Source organism: Pseudophryne corroboree, chromosome 8 (assembly GCF_028390025.1).
Source record: "Pseudophryne corroboree isolate aPseCor3 chromosome 8, aPseCor3.hap2, whole genome shotgun sequence".
In the NCBI taxonomy this organism is placed as follows: domain Eukaryota; kingdom Metazoa; phylum Chordata; class Amphibia; order Anura; family Myobatrachidae; genus Pseudophryne; species Pseudophryne corroboree.
The window spans coordinates 174,845,370-174,860,712 of NC_086451.1; the positions used below are offsets into that span (position 1 = coordinate 174,845,370).

Genomic DNA, 15,343 nt, shown 5'->3' on the forward strand with positions numbered 1-15,343 from the left:
ATGACATCACCATATGCAAATCCATCTGCTGCAGGCCTTCCCCCAGGAATGCTTGCACTAGTTGTTGCATTTGGTTTGTTGTTTGGGGGTGCTTCAGTATTAGGCAGCCTTCTGCCCTCCCATGTTCATCTGAAAATATGTGTTCTCCCTGCAGTTGTTGTCCCCAGATGAGAGTTCCCTTGTGCTGCCTCAGTTGAATCTTCTTAACTTGACAGAGATGTGCCTGAGCAGCGGCCCTCCCCAGCCCTATCCCAAATCATACTTATTTTGCATAGGAGATACCATGGTCATGAAGATTGTTCTCCCAGGGTGAGGTTCATTCATTGCATTCTGGGTATGCTGACCCCTGTGATTTCCCCAAATGTGGGAAACTTGACTGCATTATTTGTGGTAGTGGGGGACTGTGTTTGTGCTTTCCTCTGGTCAGCTCTGGTAAAAGTCAGATTTCTTTGTCTCAGATCTTCCTCTAGCCTTGTTCTTCTTTCGAGAGTTCCCTTGTGCTGCCTCAGTTGGATCTCCTTCACTTGACAGGGGGGTGCCCAAGCAGTGACCCTCCCCAGCTCTAGCCCAACTCCTACTTACCTGCCAGGTGAGATACTATGATCATGAAGGTGCTTCTCCCAGGGCAAGGCTCACCCATTGCACTCTGTGTGTGCTGCCCCTGTGATTTCCCCAAATGTGGGAAACTTGACTGCATAATTTGTGTTTCCACTGGTCGGCTTTCATATAATTCAGATCTCTTTGTCTCAGGTCTCTCTCCAGCCTAGTTTGCAGTCTGTTTCCACTTCTTTTTTTTTGAGCCCCTCCCTTCTATACCCTTGTGCACTATCCTGATTTATCCTCCTGTCTGCTTACTTTGTGCCTTCCAATGCACAATGCAAACTACAGGTAGTGCTGCAGGGCCCACAAACTTTTACTTGCATTACAGAGCAGCTCTGGAGCTGTTACAGTGCCAAGCTGCTGCAAGAAATCAGCTTGAATGCTTCAGGGGCTGGGGCATTGCCAACATGAGCCCCACACCGAAGGAGGGTGGGGGTGTTTAATGCGAACTAAGGGTCATCCAAGCGCCGCAAAAGGCCGCCATTCCCTGCATACCCCTTTTCTCTTTTCATATGCAGATGAGGGTTCCAGCCAACTTTGGCCCACTGCTTGGATGACATCACTGTATGCAAATCCGTCTTCTGCAGACCTTCCCCCAGGAATGCTTGTACTAGTTGTTGCATTTGGTTTGTTGTTTGGGGGTGCTTCAGTATTAGGCAGCCTTCTGCCCTCCCATGTTCATCTGAAAATATGTGTTCTCCCTGCAGTTGTTGTCCCCAGATGAGAGTTCCCTTGTGCTGCCTCAGTTGAATCTCCTTAACTTGACAGAGATGTGCCTGAGCAGCGGCCCTCCCCAGCCCTATCCCAAATCATACTTATTTTGCATAGGAGATATCATGGTAATGAAGACTGTTATCCCAGGGTGAGGTTCATTCATTGCATTCTGGGTATGCTGACCCCTGTGATTTCCCCAAATGTGGGAAACTCGACTTCATTATTTGTGGTAGTGGGGGACTGTGTTTGTGCTTTCCTCTGGTCAGCTCTGGTAAAAGTCAGATTTATTTGTCTCAGATCTTCCTCTAGCTTTGTTCTTCTTTCGAGAGTTCTCTTGTGCTGACTCAGTTGGATCTCCTTCACTTGACAGGGAAGTGCCCGAGCAGCGACCCTACCCAGCTCTAGCCCAACTCCTACTTACCTGCCAGGTGAGATACTATGATCATGAAGGTGCTTCTCCCAGGGCAAGGCTCACCCATTGCACTCTGGGTGTGCTGCTCTTGCGATTTCCCCAAATGTGGGAAACTTGACTGCATAATTTGTGTTTCCCCTGGTCGGCTCTCGTATAATTCAGATCTCTTTGTCTCAGGTCTCTCTCCAGCCTAGTTTGCTGTCTGTTTCCACTTCTCTTTTCTTGAGCCGCTCCCTTCTATGCCCTTGCGCACTATCCTGACTTCTCCCGTCTGCTTACTTTGTGCCTTCCAACGCACAATGCAAACTACAGGTAGTGCTGCAGGGCCCACGCCCTTTTACATGCTTTACAGAGCAGCTCTGGAGCTGTTACAGTGCCCAGCTGCTGCAAGAAATCAGCTTGAATGCTTCAGGGGCTGGGGCATAGCCAACATGAGCCCCACACCGAAGGAGGGTGGAGGTGTTTAATGTGAATTAGGGGTCATCCAAGCGCCGCAAAAGGCCGCCATGCCCTGCACATCCCTTTTTTCTTTTCATATGCAGACGAGGGTTGAAGCCAACTTTGACCCACTGCTTGGATGACATCACCATATGCAAATCCATCTGCTGCAGGCCTTCCCCCAGGAATGCTTGCACTAGTTGTTGCATTTGGTTTGTTGTTTGGGGGTGCTTCAGTATTAGGCAGCCTTCTGCCCTCCCATGTTCATCTGAAAATATGTGTTCTCCCTGCAGTTGTTGTCCCCAGATGAGAGTTCCCTTGTGCTGCCTCAGTTGAATCTCCTTTACTTGACAGAGATGTGCCTGAGCAGCGGCCCTCCCCAGCTCTATCCCAAATCATACTTATTTTGCATAGGAGATACCATGGTCATGAAGATTGTTCTCCCAGGTTGAGGTTCATTCATTGCATTCTGGGTATGCTGACCCCTGTGATTTCCCCAAATGTGGGAAACTTGACTGCATTATTTGTGGTAGTGGGGGACTGTGTTTGTGCTTTCCTCTGGTCAGCTCTGGTAAAAGTCAGATTTCTTTGTCTCAGATCTTCCTCTAGCCTTGTTCTTCTTTCGAGAGTTCCCTTGTGCTGCCTCAGTTGGATCTCCTTCACTTGACAGGGGGGTGCCCGAGCTGCGACCCTCCCCAGCTCTAGCCCAACTCCTACTTACCTGCCAGGTGAGATACTATGATCATGTAGGTGCTTCTCCCAGGGCAAGGCTCACCCATTGCACTCTGGGTGTGCTGCCCCTGTGATTTCCCCAAATGTGGGAAACTTGACTGCATATTTTGTGTTTCCCCTGGTCGGCTCTCGTATAATTCAGATCTCTTTGTCTCAGGTCTCTCTCCAGCCTAGTTTGCTGTCTGTTTCCACTTCTCTTTTCTTGAGCCGCTCACTTCTATGCCCTTGCGCACTATTCTGACCTCTCCTGTCTGCTTACTTTGTGCCTTCCAACGCACAATGCAAACTACAGGTAGTGCTGCAGGGCCCACACCCTTTTACATGCTTTACAGAGCAGCTCTGGAGCTGTTACAGTGCCCAGCTGCTGCAAGAAATCAGCTTGAATGCTTCAGGGGCTGGGGCATAGCCATCATGAGCCCCACACCGAAGGAGGGTGGAGGTGTTTAATGCGAACTAGGGGTCATCCAAGCACCGCAAAAGGCCGCCATGCCCTGCATGCCAATTTTATCTTTTCATATGCAGACGAGGGTTGAAGCCAACTTTGACCCACTGCTTGGATGACATCACCATATGCAAATCCATCTGCTGCAGGCCTTCCCCCAGGAATGCTTGCACTAGTTTTTGCATTTGGTTTGTTGTTTGGGGGTGCTTCAGTATTAAGCAGCCTTCTGCCCTCCCATGTTCATCTGAAAATATGTGTTCTCCCTGCAGTTGTTGTCCCCAGATGAGAGTTCCCTTGTGCTGCCTCAGTTGAATCTCCTTTACTTGACAGAGATGTGCCTGAGCAGCGGCCCTCCCCAGCCCTATCCCAAATCATACTTATTGTGCATAGGCGATACCATGGTCATGAAGATTGTTCTCTCAGGGTGAGGTTCATTCATTGCATTCTGGGTATGCTGACCCCTGTGATTTCCCTAAATGTGGGAAACTCGACTGCATTATTTGTGGTAGTGCTTTCCTCTGGTCAGCTCTGGTAAAAGTCAGATTTCTTTGTCTCAAATTTTCCTCTAGCCTTGTTCTTCTTTCGAGAGTTCCCTTGTGCTGCCTCAGTTGGATCTCCTTCACTTGACAGGGGGGTGCCCGAGCAGCGACCCTCCCCAGCTCTAGCCCAACTCCTACTTACCTGCCAGGTGAGATACTATGATCATGAAGTTGCTTCTCCCTGGGCAAGGATCACCCATTGCACTCTGGGTGTGCTGCCCCTGTGATTTCCCCAAATGTGGGAAACTAGACTGCGTAATTTGTGTTTCCCCTGGTCGGCTCTCATATAATTCAGATCTCTTTGTCTCAGGTCTCTCTCCAGCCTAGTTTACTGTCTGTTTCCACTTCTTTTTTCTTGAGCCCCTCCCTTCTATACCCTTGTGCACTATCCTGACTTCTCCTCCCGTCTGCTTACTTTGTGCCTTACAATGCACAATGCAAACTACAGGTAGTGCTGCAGGGCCCACACCCTTTTACTTGCCTTACAGAGCAGCTCTGGAGCTGTTACAGTGCCCAGCTGCTGCAAGAAATCAGCTTGAATGCTTCAGGGGCTGGGGCATGGCCAACATGAGCCCCACACAGAAGGAGGGTGGGGGTATTTAATGCGAACTAGGGGTCATCCAAGCGCCGCAAAAGGCCGCCATGCCCTGCACATCCCTTTTTTCTTTTCATATGCAGATGAGGGTTCCAGCCAACTTTGGCCCACTGCTTGGATGACATCACCGTATGCAAATCCGTCTTCTGCAGACCTTCCCCCAGGAATGCTTGTACTAGTTGTTGCATTTGGTTTGTTGTTTGGGGGTGCTTCAGTATTAGGCAGCCTTCTGCCCTCCCATGTTCATCTGAAAATATGTGTTCTCCCTGCAGTTGTTGTCCCCAGATGAGAGTTCCCTTGTGCTGCCTCAGTTGAATCTCCTTTACTTGACAGAGATGTGCCTGAGCAGCGGCCCTCCCCAGCCCTATCCCAAATCATACTTATTTTGCATAGGAGATACCATGGTCATGAAGATTGTTCTCCCAGGGTGAGGTTCATTCATTGCATTCTGGGTATGCTGACCCCTGTGATTTCCCCAAATGTGGGAAACTTGACTGCATTATTTGTGGTAGTGAGTGACTGTGTTGTGCTTTCCTCTGGTCAGCTCTGGTAAAAGTCAGATTTCTTTGTCTCAGATCTTCCTCTAGCCTTGTTCTTCTTTCGAGAGTTTCCTTGTGCTGCCTCAGTTGGATCTCCTTCACTTGAGAAGGGGGTGCCCGAGCAGCGACCCTCCCCAGCTCTAGCCCAACTCCTACTTACCTGCCAGGTGAGATACTATGATCATGAAGGTGCTTCTCCCAGGGCAAGGCTCACCCATTGCACTCTGGGTGTGCTGCTCCTGCGATTTCCCCAAATGTGGGAAACTTGACTGCATAATTTGTGTTCCCCTGGTCGGCTCTCGTATAATTCAGATCTCTTTGTCTCAGGTCTCTCTCCAGCCTAGTTTGCTGTCTGTTTCCACTTCTCTTTTCTTGAGCCCCTCCCTTCTATGCCCTTGCGCACTATCCTGACTTCTCCCGTCTGCTTACTTTTTGCCTTCCAACGCACAATGCGAACTACAGGTAGTGCTGCAGGTCCCACACCCTTTTATTTGCCTTACAGAGCAGCTCTGGAGCTGTTACAGTGCCCAGCTGCTGCAAGAAATCAGCTTGAATGCTTCAGGGGCTGGGGCATAGCCAACATGAGCCCCACACCGAAGGAGGGTGGAGGTGTTTAATGCGAGCTAGGGGTCATCCAAGCGCCGCAAAAGGCTGCCATGCCCTGCACGCCCCTTTTCTCTTTTCATATGCAGACGAGGGTTGAAGCCAACTTTGACCCACTGCTTGGATGACATCACCATATGCAAATCCATCTGCTGCAGGCCTTCCCCCAGGAATGCTTGCACTAGTTGTTGCATTTTGTTTGTTGTTTGGGGGTGCTTCAGTATTAGGTAGCCTTCTGCCCTCCCATGTTCATCTGAAAATATGTGTTCTCCCTGCAGTTGTTGTCCCCAGATGAGAGTTCCCTTGTGCTGCCTCAGTTGAATCTCCTTTACTTGACAGAGATGTGCATGAGCAGCGGCCCTCCCCAGCCCTATCCCAAATCATACTTATTTTGCATAGGAGATACCATGGTCATGAAGATTGTTCTCCCAGGGTGAGGTTCATTCATTGCATTCTGGGTATGCTGACCCCTGTGATTTCCACAAATGTGGGAAACTCGACTGCATTATTTGTGGTAGTGGGGGGCTGTGTTTGTGCTTTCCTCTGGACAGCTCTGGTAAAAGTCAGATTTCTTTGTCTCAGATCTTCCTCTAGCCTTGTTCTTCTTTCGAGAGTTCCCTTGTGCTGCCTCAGTTGGATCTCCTTCACTTGACAGGGGGCTGCCCGAGCAGCGACCCTCCCTAGCTCTAGCACATGTAAGTTTGTTTTTATTTTACTACATTGTGGTTTGTGGCTCTATACCATGTAATGCATGTCTTTTAACAGTAGTCAAGTCTTCCAATGTGCTTGTTAGTGAAACCCAATACATAGCTTTATTTTATTTTGTTTCTTCAAATATTGAATGCATATGTCTTATAACTTTTTTTTTCAATATATAAACATTTTTATTATAAGATTTTCAATGACACAAGTACATCCAAGTTGCAGATTATGGGTTGTGAAGGACAAATCAACCATATAAACAATTTAAGCAATTTAAATTGCATGCAGGTAGTAGAATATCAAACTCCTTGGATGAGAGTTGGTCGTAATAAACTAGGATAGAAAAGAATAAAGTAGAAAATAAGATTTTAAACCTACCGGTAAATCTTTTTCTCGTAGTCCGTAGAGGGTGTTGGGGACTCCGAAAGGACCATGGGGATAGACGGGCTCCGCAGGAGACATGGGCACTTTAAGAAATACTTTAGTTCTGGGTGTGCACTGGCTCCTCCCTCTATGCGCCTCTATGCCACAGTTAGAGAAACTGTGCCCAGAGGAGACTGACAGTATGAGGAAAGGATTTTGTTAATCCAGGGCAAGATTTTTTGTTAATTAAAGTAATCCAAAACTGGGATTGATATGTTGGCTCTTTTATTTTTACTTACAGTACAATAACTTTTACCATTTTAATTTGTTTTAATAGTATATTGACAGTATTGTTTTCTTTCAAAAATCCACTTAATTTTCTTTACCCTATTATTAAAATGGTAATTGACAAAAAAGGGCCAAGGGAAAGTACTTTTAGCCTTCTGCGTGGTAGGAGTCATACTAGGTAGGCAAGTTGTTTTAGCAGTAGCCAGATCAGCTACAATCTTATTGAGGTCTTCTCCAAAGAGAGTGTCTCCCTTGAAAGGAAGCACCTCCAGGGTTTTCTTGGAATCCATATCCACCGACCAGGATCTCAACCAGCTGTATAAAGTATTACCTTGGAACTGGTGATATGCCATTTGCACAAGCAAGCCATGTGTGACTGTATATGCATTTAAGGAGGGCCCCCCGGCAATACCACAAACCATTGAGTGTCAAGTATACTAGATATATCTTCATATTTCATGTGCTTTCTCTGAGACCAATCTTGTTATGCCCCTTCCCCACGAGGCATGCGCCTTTTGTCCATATTGCAAAAATAGTGGGGGGGGGGGGGGCATATAATTCTCTGTCACAGGGCACTAAAAAGTCTAGTTATGGCTCTGGTATGCATTATGTAATCTGGCAGACCTTCTCTCCAACACTGGCTGATTGGAATAGAAATCCGGTTATCTATTAGCATTGCAACTCAGCAGATCAATGCAGTGTGCAGCCACACACTCCATATATCTGCTCAGCCACAATGCTGATTATTTCTTCACAAAGTACAAGGTGAGCTCCAAATAGAATTCTCTAGCTTAGATTATACCTTTCTATGCAAGGGTAAATAGCTCAATTGTTTGACTGCAATGCCACAGGAAATGGTTTGGATCCAAGACAGTGTGACTGAATAATAAAGAAACCTTAAGATGAGTTCATGAATGTTGTATAAGTATTAGTGAGAGAAGGGGTCAGGAGCATGCTAGGCTGCAAAAAATAAGGTAGGCTGCAAGTGAAAGTAATGATCTCCTATATATTTTCCTAGATCTGTCACTCTGTGTGGCTAACTCTGGGGGAAGTCACAGCAATGGGCGGAGACGGCATCTGCAGGACGATACACCAGTGCCAGCAGCAGACCGTAACAAAGTGACAGATTAGGGAGAATATATAGGAGGTAGGGAGGTGGCCATGGTACATGGCTGACCAAGGGACACTAGCTCATGTACCCCTTTACCACTGAGGCTAGCCACCAAGGATGGACCTGTCACCAGTGCACATGCAATAACCTCTTCTGCTGCCCTCTTTGCAACTCAGATTGCCCAGTGCTCCCCTTCGCTAACAGTCCACAAAGTTTCCCCATCTCACGATCTGCCTCCTCACCGCCACTTTCATCTCTACAGCACACGCGCATATCATACAAGATCCCATCATGCGTACGTAGGTCTGAAATGCCAGAGGGAGGTTGGGGGGAGATTGGCATGCGCCAGCAACACCACACAGCTCACTGTGACCACAGTGGAGAGGCGCTGCAACAGGACAATACACCAACCTCGGAGCAAGGAACTGCGTCGGTCAGGAGGAGAACTATTTCAATAGCATAAAAAGGTTAGTGCGTCCCACCCTATGAACACCAGACTCATCAAGTCACTGTTGCCAGAGTCTCATACAATGACTCTGAACCTCTAAGCACACTATTTGACTGTCCACACCCTGCTGTGCCTATTACCCATCTCCTCCACCACCCTCAACACTGACCCACACATCATTCACCCACAAAGATACAATAAAGGTAGTTTGGATAAATTAGCTAAATGAAATGGATTTAACCAATTTATCTAATTGACCATTTTTGGATGTTTTCCAGTGTTTGTGAGCAAATGGTCAATTGTCATTTGCTGCCACATATTAGCATAATTTTGTTTCAACTAGAAAAAAAAAATTGGACAGATAATCTAAGTGTGGATCCAGTTTAAAGGTCCGTATTCACGGCCCAATTTTGGGGAGTGATGTGTACTGAGCGTCCGGGGGGTGGGGAGCGCTCATTTCACCCCCTGTGTAGGGCATTCTGTGTGTATCCAGCTTAACAGGTGTGAGCATCATACAACTACTGACTTGCGAGTAACTATACAGCAGCTCCATACCTTGTGACTTGAAGAAACACCAGTTAACCCTGGGAATGCTGCAGTCAAAGCAACAATTCCTCTTCTTACATTCCGCTGCACTTATTGTGGGGTAGCCGCAATCCCTTCTGCTGTACGGTTCCACATTACATTGTTTCTTGTCACTTCCTGTTGATGCAGTAAGGAAACATCCAGGAATTACAGCAGCTTAGTTTTTTTTTTTTTTTTTTAACTGGTGCTATTTAGCTAAAACAGCTAACAGGAAATTTCCACTTAAATTGTATTTTCTAATCTTATCTGACCATGACTAAGAATAAAGGATACACAAGATAAACTCTTATAGATATGGACCTTATCCATGTTTAAGCTCCATCAAATCTGTAATCAATAGCACTACATGCTCCCACTCTACCACTGTACTGTATACTCTACCTGTGTTTTTAAGGTAAAAACACCATTTAACCCCAGTGACACTTGAATTAAAGCAGCAGCCTCTATAATAGCATTCTTTAGCATTAATCCCAGGAAATCTGCAATCTTCACGCTCTTTGATAGCCACGCTACATTGCTGTTTACTTGGATGGAGCAGAGAGCACAACATCAGGACATAGGAAATATTACAATGCATGATAAGAAAGGTGTGAGCTCTACAGCAAGGCCTCTAACCCTTTGCCAGTGCCAAATACATAGGGCTTAACTCAGATCTGATCACAGCAGCAAATTTATTAGCTAAAACCATGTACACTGCAGGGGGGGGGGGGGTGTATAATATGTGCAGAGAGAGTTAGATTTTGGTGCGGTGTGTTCAAACTGAAATCTAAATTGCAGTGTAAAAACAAAACAGCCAGTATTTACCCTGCACACAAACAATATAACCCACCTAAATCTCTCTGCAAATGTTATATCTGCCCCCCCCCCCATCCCTGCAGTGCACATGGTTTTGCCCACTAGCTAACAAATTTGCTGCATCTGGGAATTACAGCATCTTAATATTTCTTTTTACAGAAGGTTCAGCAAATTAAATTATTTAGTGAAATACTGTAATCATAACAGTTACAGGGATATTGTAGGTAGAGATGAGCGGGTTCGGTTTCTCTGAATCCGAACCCGCCAGAACTTCATGTTTTTTTTCACGGGTCCGAGCGACTCGGATCTTCCCGCCTTGCTCGGTTAACCCGAGCGCGCCCGAACGTCATCATGACGCTGTCGGATTCTCGCGAGGCTCGGATTCTATCGCGAGACTCGGATTCTATATAAGGAGCCGCGCGTCGCCGCCATTTTCACACGTGCATTGAGATTGATAGGGAGAGGACGTGGCTGGCGTCCTCTCCATTTAGATTATAAGAGACTGAGAGAGATTTACTGGAGCTGACTAGGAGGAGTACTGTTACTGTAGAAGTGTAGAGACTGAGTGGAGAGAGTTTACTAGTGAGGACAGTGCAGTTTACTTTATAATCCGTTCTCTGCCTGAAAAAAGCGATACACAGCACACAGTGACTCAGTCACATACCATATCTGTGTGCACTGCTCAGGCTCAGGCCAGTGTGCTGCATCATCTATTATCTATATATAATATTATATATATCTGTCTGACTGCTCAGCTCACACAGCTTATAATTGTGGGGGAGACTGGGGAGCACTACTGCAGTGCCAGTTATAGGTTATAGCAGGAGCCAGGAGTACATAATATATTATATAGTGAGTGACCACCAGACACACAGTGCAGTTTATTTAATATATCCGTTCTCTGCCTGAAAAAAGCGATACACACAGTGACTCAGTCAGTCACATACCATATCTGTGTGCACTGCTCAGGCTCAGGCCAGTGTGCTGCATCATCTATATATATATTATATATCTGTCTGACTGCTCAGCTCACACAGCTTATAATTGTGGGGGAGACTGGGGAGCACTACTGCAGTGCCAGTTATAGGTTATAGCAGGAGCCAGGAGTACATAATATTATATTAAAATTAAACAGTGCACACTTTTGCTGCAGGAGTGCCACTGCCAGTGTGACTAGTGACCAGTGACCTGACCACCAGTATATATAATATTAGTAGTATACTATCTCTTTATCAACCAGTCTATATTAGCAGCAGACACAGTACAGTGCGGTAGTTCACGGCTGTGGCTACCTCTGTGTCGGCACTCGGCAGCCCGTCCATAATTGTATATACCACCTAACCGTGGTTTTTTTTTCTTTCTTTATACATACATACTAGTTACGAGTATACTATCTCTTTATCAACCAGTCTATATATTAGCAGCAGACACAGTACAGTGCGGTAGTTCACGGCTGTGGCTACCTCTGTGTCGGCACTCGGCAGCCCGTCCATAATTGTATATACCACCTAACCGTGTTTTTTTTTTCTTTCTTTATACATACATACTAGTTACGAGTATACTATCTCTTTATCAACCAGTCTATATTAGCAGCAGACACAGTACAGTGCGGTAGTTCACGGCTGTGGCTACCTCTGTGTCGGCACTCGGCAGCCCGTCCATAATTGTATATACCACCTAACCGTGGTTTTTTTTTCTTTCTTTATACATACATACTAGTTACGAGTATACTATCTCTTTATCAACCAGTCTATATATTAGCAGCAGACACAGTACAGTGCGGTAGTTCACGGCTGTGGCTACCTCTGTGTCGGCACTCGGCAGCCCGTCCATAATTGTATATACCACCTAACCGTGATTTTTTTTTCTTTCTTTATACATACATACTAGTTACGAGTATACTATCTCTTTATCAACCAGTCTATATTAGCAGCAGACACAGTACAGTGCGGTAGTTCACGGCTGTGGCTACCTCTGTGTCGGCACTCGGCAGCCCGTCCATAATTGTATATACCACCTAACCGTGGTTTTTTTTTCTTTCTTTATACATACATACTAGTTACGAGTATACTATCTCTTTATCAACCAGTCTATATATTAGCAGCAGACACAGTACAGTGCGGTAGTTCACGGCTGTGGCTACCTCTGTGTCGGCACTCGGCAGCCCGTCCATAATTGTATATACCACCTAACCGTGGTTTTTTTTTCTTTCTTTATACATACATACTAGTTACGAGTATACTATCTCTTTATCAACCAGTCTATATTAGCAGCAGACACAGTACAGTGCGGTAGTTCACGGCTGTGGCTACCTCTGTGTCGGCACTCGGCAGCCCGTCCATAATTGTATATACCACCTAACCGTGGTTTTTTTTTCTTTCTTTATACATACATACTAGTTACGAGTATACTATCTCTTTATCAACCAGTCTATATATTAGCAGCAGACACAGTACAGTGCGGTAGTTCACGGCTGTGGCTACCTCTGTGTCGGCACTCGGCAGCCCGTCCATAATTGTATATACCACCTAACCGTGGTTTTTTTTTCTTTCTTTATACATACATACTAGTTACGAGTATACTATCTCTTTATCAACCAGTCTATATATTAGCAGCAGACACAGTACAGTGCGGTAGTTCACGGCTGTGGCTACCTCTGTGTCGGCACTCGGCAGCCCGTCCATAATTGTATATACCACCTAACCGTGTTTTTTTTTTCTTTCTTTATACATACATACTAGTTACGAGTATACTATCTCTTTATCAACCAGTCTATATATTAGCAGCAGACACAGTACAGTGCGGTAGTTCACGGCTGTGGCTACCTCTGTGTCGGCACTCGGCAGCCCGTCCATAATTGTATATACCACCTAACCGTGGTTTTTTTTTCTTTCTTTATACATACATACTAGTTACGAGTATACTATCTCTTTATCAACCAGTCTATATATTAGCAGCAGACACAGTACAGTGCGGTAGTTCACGGCTGTGGCTACCTCTGTGTCGGCACTCGGCAGCCCGTCCATAATTGTATATACCACCTAACCGTGGTTTTTTTTTCTTTCTTTATACATACATACTAGTTACGAGTATACTATCTCTTTATCAACCAGTCTATATATTAGCAGCAGACACAGTACAGTGCGGTAGTTCACGGCTGTGGCTACCTCTGTGTCGGCACTCGGCAGCCCGTCCATAATTGTATATACCACCTAACCGTGGTTTTTTTTTCTTTCTTTATACATACATACTAGTTACGAGTATACTATCTCTTTATCAACCAGTCTATATATTAGCAGCAGACACAGTACAGTGCGGTAGTTCACGGCTGTGGCTACCTCTGTGTCGGCACTCGGCCGCCCGACTAGTATCCAATCCATCCATCTCCATTGTTTACCTGAGGTGCCTTTTAGTTGTGCCTATTAAAATATGGAGAACAAAAATGTTGAGGTTCCAAAATTAGGGAAAGATCAAGATCCACTTCCACCTCGTGCTGAAGCTGCTGCCACTAGTCATGGCCGAGACGATGAAATGCCAGCAACGTCGTCTGCCAAGGCCGATGCCCAATGTCATAGTACAGAGCATGTCAAATCCAAAACACCAAATATCAGTAAAAAAAGGACTCCAAAACCTAAAATAAAATTGTCGGAGGAGAAGCGTAAACTTGCCAATATGCCATTTACCACACGGAGTGGCAAGGAACGGCTGAGGCCCTGGCCTATGTTCATGGCTAGTGGTTCAGCTTCACATGAGGATGGAAGCACTCAGCCTCTCGCTAGAAAAATGAAAAGACTCAAGCTGGCAAAAGCAGCACAGCAAAGAACTGTGCATTCTTCGAAATCCCAAATCCACAAGGAGAGTCCAATTGTGTCGGTTGCGATGCCTGACCTTCCCAACACTGGACGTGAAGAGCATGCGCCTTCCACCATTTGCACGCCCCCTGCAAGTGCTGGAAGGAGCACCCGCAGTCCAGTTCCTGATAGTCAGATTGAAGATGTCAGTGTTGAAGTACACCAGGATGAGGAGGATATGGGTGTTGCTGGCGCTGGGGAGGAAATTGACCAGGAGGATTCTGATGGTGAGGTGGTTTGTTTAAGTCAGGCACCCGGGGAGACACCTGTTGTCCGTGGGAGGAATATGACCGTTGACATGCCAGGTGAAAATACCCAAAAAATCAGCTCTTCGGTGTGGAGGTATTTCACCAGAAATGCGGACAACAGGTGTCAAGCCGTGTGTTCCCTTTGTCAAGCTGTAATAAGTAGGGGTAAGGACGTTAACCACCTCGGAACATCCTCCCTTATACGTCACCTGCAGCGCATTCATAATAAGTCAGTGACAAGTTCAAAAACTTTGGGTGACAGCGGAAGCAGTCCACTGACCAGTAAATCCCTTCCTCTTGTAACCAAGCTCACGCAAACCACCCCACCAACTCCCTCAGTGTCAATTTCCTCCTTCCCCAGGAATGCCAATAGTCCTGCAGGCCATGTCACTGGCAATTCTGACGAGTCCTCTCCTGCCTGGGATTCCTCCGATGCATCCTTGCGTGTAACGCCTACTGCTGCTGGCGCTGCTGTTGTTGCCGCTGGGAGTCGATGGTCATCCCAGAGGGGAAGTCGTAAGCCCACTTGTACTACTTCCAGTAAGCAATTGACTGTTCAACAGTCCTTTGCGAGGAAGATGAAATATCACAGCAGTCATCCTACTGCAAAGCAGATAACTGAGGCCTTGACAACTATGTTGGTGTTAGACGTGCGTCCGGTATCCGCCGTTAGTTCACAGGGAACTAGACAATTTATTGAGGCAGTGTGCCCCCGTTACCAAATACCATCTAGGTTCCACTTCTCTAGGCAGGCGATACCGAGAATGTACACGGACGTCAGAAAAAGACTCACCAGTGTCCTAAAAAATGCAGTTGTACCCAATGTCCACTTAACCACGGACATGTGGACAAGTGGAGCAGGGCAGGGTCAGGACTATATGACTGTGACAGCCCACTGGGTAGATGTATGGACTCCCGCCGCAAGAACAGCAGCGGCGGCACCAGTAGCAGCATCTCGCAAACGCCAACTCTTTCCTAGGCAGGCTACGCTTTGTATCACCGCTTTCCAGAATACGCACACAGCTGAAAACCTCTTACGGCAACTGAGGAAGATCATCGCGGAATGGCTTACCCCAATTGGACTCTCCTGTGGATTTGTGGCATCGGACAACGCCAGCAATATTGTGTGTGCATTAAATATGGGCAAATTCCAGCACGTCCCATGTTTTGCACATACCTTGAATTTGGTGGTGCAGAATTTTTTAAAAAACGACAGGGGCGTGCAAGAGATGCTGTCGGTGGCCAGAAAAATTGCGGGACACTTTCGGCGTACAGGCACCACGTACAGAAGACTGGAGCACCACCAAAAACTACTGAACCTGCCCTGCCATCATCTGA

At 46.4% G+C, this 15,343-nt stretch overlaps 9 non-coding genes and 2 pseudogenes across 9 annotated transcripts; all 11 read left to right on the plus strand.

The window, feature by feature from the left end:
- Nucleotides 1-258: 258 nt before the first annotated feature.
- LOC134950553 (U1 spliceosomal RNA) lies at nt 259-422 on the plus strand. Its single transcript, XR_010183453.1, has one exon. It is a non-coding gene; the product is annotated as a U1 spliceosomal RNA (small nuclear RNA).
- A 152-nt stretch (nt 423-574) lies between these two features.
- LOC134952669 (U1 spliceosomal RNA) lies at nt 575-737 on the plus strand. The gene has a single exon (XR_010185144.1). It is a non-coding gene; the product is annotated as a U1 spliceosomal RNA (small nuclear RNA).
- A 674-nt stretch (nt 738-1,411) lies between these two features.
- Nucleotides 1,412-1,575, plus strand: LOC134951889 (U1 spliceosomal RNA). The gene has a single exon (XR_010184545.1). It is a non-coding gene; the product is annotated as a U1 spliceosomal RNA (small nuclear RNA).
- A 152-nt stretch (nt 1,576-1,727) lies between these two features.
- LOC134952296 (U1 spliceosomal RNA) lies at nt 1,728-1,890 on the plus strand. The gene has a single exon (XR_010184852.1). It is a non-coding gene; the product is annotated as a U1 spliceosomal RNA (small nuclear RNA).
- A 671-nt stretch (nt 1,891-2,561) lies between these two features.
- Nucleotides 2,562-2,725, plus strand: LOC134951101 (U1 spliceosomal RNA). Its single transcript, XR_010183902.1, has one exon. It is a non-coding gene; the product is annotated as a U1 spliceosomal RNA (small nuclear RNA).
- A 152-nt stretch (nt 2,726-2,877) lies between these two features.
- Nucleotides 2,878-3,040, plus strand: LOC134952773 (U1 spliceosomal RNA). Its single transcript, XR_010185202.1, has one exon. It is a non-coding gene; the product is annotated as a U1 spliceosomal RNA (small nuclear RNA).
- Nucleotides 3,041-3,711: 671 nt separating this feature from the next.
- LOC134953171 (U1 spliceosomal RNA) lies at nt 3,712-3,866 on the plus strand (annotated as a pseudogene).
- A 145-nt stretch (nt 3,867-4,011) lies between these two features.
- Nucleotides 4,012-4,153, plus strand: LOC134953495 (U1 spliceosomal RNA; annotated as a pseudogene).
- A 695-nt stretch (nt 4,154-4,848) lies between these two features.
- On the plus strand, nt 4,849-5,011 carry LOC134951777 (U1 spliceosomal RNA). The gene has a single exon (XR_010184454.1). It is a non-coding gene; the product is annotated as a U1 spliceosomal RNA (small nuclear RNA).
- A 152-nt stretch (nt 5,012-5,163) lies between these two features.
- On the plus strand, nt 5,164-5,324 carry LOC134952118 (U1 spliceosomal RNA). The gene has a single exon (XR_010184722.1). It is a non-coding gene; the product is annotated as a U1 spliceosomal RNA (small nuclear RNA).
- Nucleotides 5,325-5,996: 672 nt separating this feature from the next.
- Nucleotides 5,997-6,160, plus strand: LOC134950906 (U1 spliceosomal RNA). Its single transcript, XR_010183742.1, has one exon. It is a non-coding gene; the product is annotated as a U1 spliceosomal RNA (small nuclear RNA).
- The last annotated feature ends 9,183 nt before the right edge of the window (nt 6,161-15,343 follow it).